Consider the following 4,624-nt stretch of genomic DNA (forward strand, 5'->3'; position numbering starts at 1 on the left):
TCAAACTCCTATTAGCACTATGTAAGTGTATGCTATGTTCCAGTTCAAGAAACGAAGGTGTCTTATAAAGCTTTACATTATACTGCTATAATGGGTTGGCACCTGGCTTTTTATTTATTTATTTTTTAGAATTTCTTGCCTAGGTGGTAAGGAGCTTCAGTATATCCAGGTCAGCTATTTAAACATACTGCACACTGTAATGGAAAGAGGATTTGGGCAGAGCTACTAAAAAAAAAAAAAAATTGAATCAATATAAAATTAATTGTTGTTCTGTTAAATTTGGAGGGGTTTTTGTTTGTTTGTTTGTTTCTGTTTCTTTGATGACGTAATATCAAAGTGGTGTGGTACTGTTGGGAAAGCATTTCATCTTCAATCCCTGGGGCAGAGTTGGGATCTGCATTTCATGCAAGTGTAGCCAGTTCACAAAACATCTTGGGCTGACACCTGCTTCCTTTCACCCCAGGGGAAGCTCCAACTTTGATCCCAAAGAGACTTTCATGTTGTTTCAGCCATGGGAAGCATGGGTCTTTGTTTTAGTGAAGGGTGTTTGTTTTGGACTGTTCCCTTCCAATGTAGGAGAGCAAAACAAGAGGAGGATAAACCTTGCTTGGATTTTTGTGTGTGCATTTGACTATGCTTAGTGTTTAGCTAAGTTTGCTTTTTTGTAGAGTCTGCTGTCTGAAAGAACCTGGAACACTGAAGAGTGCAAATATGAAAAATATGACTGCAATGCTAACTAGCAATAGGAACTTGTATTTTGGAACAGCCTTTAACATCTGAAGTTAACTTTATGACCTTTCAGTATTGAGTGTTTTCTATATTTTGCTTCTTTGGGTAGAGCAGTAGAAAGGTGCCTAATGTCTGCACAATGTGGGGACCACCTTGTTACATATTCTTTCTGCCCTGCCCGCTGTGCAGGCAGCAGAATGAGGCTCCAAGAAAGTTAGTCTGTCATGTAAATGATGTATCAAAAAACAAGTTTCACACCGAGTTGAATCTTCATAATATCAGGTGTGATGCAGCTTTTCTTTTTCTGACTTTCTGCATTTCTGGGACCACAGACACCTTGATGCTTTTTACCTCTGAAATGGCTGTTGATGGCTACATGCCATGTATAGATCTTGCTTCCTTGAGGCATTCAGGGAAATCAAAAGGCTTCTGACATAGCTGAGTAGCTCAGAAGACATTGCTGGCTGTCATAGAAGTGAGACTTAATTAGTCAACTCAATATTTTGCTGAGCATTTAACTGAAATTTATTGTAGAAAATGTTAGGGTTATGTCAGAATGAAACTGTTACGCATCTGACCTCTAGTAAAATAGTTGTGCTACTCTCCAGTTAGGTTTGTTTCTTGAAAGCTGTGCTTCAGTTAAGTTGATGCATTTTGTAAGAAAGATTTTCTGTATGTAACTGTGAAGACAATCCTCTGTTCCTCCATTTGCACACCAGTATGTGTCCCCTAGATGGCAGGAAAGGATCACTGTAACAATGCCAAACCTACATAAACTGATGTGCTTCAACCATCGACGTCAGGTATTTCAAAAATACTTCAGTAAAACGGTATTGTGTATTACTAGCTTAATTGTGGGGATCATGGTTAGATACAGTGGAGAAAGCACAAAGAGGAAAGTTGAATCACTTCTGTGGGAGAGAAACTTAGGGTCAGTTTTGAATAACTTTGAAACTGTTCTATAGCTTAATAGTATGTTGCTTTCATCATTTAGGGTTAGAATTATACTCCATACCTTTTATTGTTGCTCCATCTGAAAACAGAAACAAGAAGAAAATTAATACAATTTCCAATATATTTTATTTTTATAATAACCTGTCTGCTGTCACAACATGACTTATTTTCTTGAGCTTTTCCTGAGTTGTTCCTCTAAGGTCTGCAAAGTTGTGCTATGTCAAGGATCAGGGCTGGGCCGGCCACTAGACAAATGACCGATGTTCTGTATGAACCCCTCTGCCTTCCCAAAGGGAAAAAGTAAAGGTATAAGGGAGAGAGACTAATGGATTGGAGAAAAAACTAAAACTGCTTTAATGAAAATAATAATAAAATGAAATATATACAAAAACAATACCAAATCCAACCACCCTGATGGCAATCATGTTACAGTCACCACTGATGCGGTGGGCAGGCACTGGGAAAGTCCTAGACTGGGCTCAGCAGCAGATAAGGACCAGATTCAGGGGCTGGATTCTGGAACTGGATTCAGTAATACATGGACTGGTATTGAAGGCAGAATGGACAGAGTCCTCCTCGGATGCTGGCATTGAGGAAGAGAGCTTGACCCTTGTGATCCCTCAGCTGTATACTGAATATGACGTCTATGGGATGGAACACCTTGTTGGTCAGCGTAGGGTCACCTGTCCTGCCCACTCCTCCCCGCAGGTGCAGCCTCTGACTTACTGCACCCCCACCATGGGACACAGGATTTAACAGTGACCTTGGTCTGCTCAGGAGCAAGTACAAGCCAGAGCCTTTCTGCACCCCAACCCCTGGCAGTAACTGTCAACATCAAGCGTTATCACTTCTAGAAGCAGACACTGTCTGCAAAAATATGCCGTTAACTTCAGCGAGTGCCATCACTGAGCAGAGACTGAGCTGAAAAGTGAAACTGCTGAATTAGTTGTGTTGTAATCTAAACAAAGGCATACTACTACTCAGAAATTGCAAGGCAAATGTCTATAGGATTTGGGATCTGTAACATTTTAACTGTCAGTTGTACCTCTAACACACACCTTGCTGTGTGCTTAGCTGTGATATATATATATGAAGGCTAAATTCAGGTAAAATGGCAGTTTCTTTGCAAGTTTAGATCATCTTTAATGGTAAGCAGTGCTCAAAATAGCAGTGGTCCCAATGTGCAGTACCACCAACAGTCCTTTATTGCCCATCTCATTTCTGTTGCAGTTGATGTAATGCGTGTCTCTGTGAAATGGTGTTTAATTCTCACCATTTTGTACAATTGGTGCCACGTGATTAATTTATCAAAAATGTATGGAATTAGAAAGCTAAGGAATGTAGAGTGGTACCAAATATGGCAAGGTTCATGAACATAAGTGAAGTATCTGAGACAGTTGTTACTGCAAGATTTTTCTTCCTCTGAAATTCAGGTAGGGGTGAGAGGAGAAACTATTAAAAAAAAATTAAACTGTATTGTTGAAATACCGCTTGCTGAGGAGAGGTTGGACTGGAGCAAAGAAGCACAGCGTGGTGACATGCTGGCACTTCAGTAATTATGTAATTTGGAAATCTGTATGCCTTTCTTTTAGATTTGATAATTCATAAGAAAAAATATAGTGGTGTTTGACAGAATAGGATGCCAGCTTCTACGAAGGAGTGTCTTCCTGATGACTTTGGTGAAGACAGGCAATCTTGAGGTGTACCTGAGGCTTTGTTGCCAGTTTGAGTTTCTGACAAGTGTTCATGATTACCTCCTTATGGTGGTGAAATGAGGATCTTCAGCTGTACTTCTTATATAAAATGGAATTCTCGATTGAAAGAAGCCAGAAGTCCTTAGCCAAAAGGACACTTTGGACACAGAAAGACACTGCTTTCCTCTGACTAACCAAGAGGAGGTGCTACACCACATTTGCCCCTCTAGCACCCATCTGTTTGACACTTAGAGCTGCCTTTTCTGTAACTGTTGATGAAGAAAAACTAATCTCAAAATAGTTGTTCTTAACTTATTTGTAGTTTACAAGTTACTGTTTCAAGCCTTAAGAAATATACCTGCAACACTTTGCCAGATTGTTCCAAATATGGAGATATTCAGAAAATTTCTGGTCTAATTACATTTTTGGAAAGACAAAGTTGTACATGTTCATTCAATGTGCTTGCATAATGTCAGTACCCTCACAGGTGCTAGGCACCTTCCCAAATATTTAGAAAAAAGTATTTACCTAAAACTGTTGGGCAATATCAAAGGAATGTCAAGATGAATAGAGACAGTCAAAGGTGAAAGGAAGTGCAGGGCAGCAACAGCAGTGACAGAATGCAATTACTCGTTAATGAGCAGTGCTGCACGTGAGGAGAATACCCTTTTCTTTACTCACCTATTTCTGCCATTGCTTCTTGCTTTCTGTTTCCTCAGTCATCCTTTTCTGATCACTCATTTTACTTCTCTCTTTGCACAGCCAGGAGATTCAGGCTATTTAGTGTTGTTTCACAGAATCATCTGGTTGGAAGAGACCTTTAAGATCATCGAGCCCAACTGTTCACCCTGCACTGCCAGGATCCCTAAAACATGTCCCTCAGCACCGAATCTACACATGTTCTAAACACCTCCAGGGATGGAGTCTCCACCACCTCCCCGGGCAGCCTGTTCCAATGCTTCACAACCCTCTCTGTAAAGAAAGTTTTCCTGATATCCAACCTAAATTTCCCCTGATGCAACTTAAGGCCATTTCCCCTCATCCTGTCATTCATAACATGGGTGAAGAGACCAACCTCCACCTCCTCACAACCTCCTTTCAGGTATTTGTAGAGAGCGATAAGGTCTCCCCTGAGCCTCCTCCAGGCTAAACAATCCCAGTTCCCTCATAAGTTCTCTAAATCCTTCATGAGTTTTGTTGCCCTTCTCTAAACCTGTACCAGCACCTCAGCATCCTTCTTGAAGTGG

This window comes from Buceros rhinoceros, unplaced genomic scaffold (assembly GCF_000710305.1).
Source record: "Buceros rhinoceros silvestris isolate BGI_N320 unplaced genomic scaffold, ASM71030v1 scaffold17538, whole genome shotgun sequence".
NCBI classification, from domain to species: Eukaryota; Metazoa; Chordata; class Aves; order Bucerotiformes; family Bucerotidae; genus Buceros; species Buceros rhinoceros.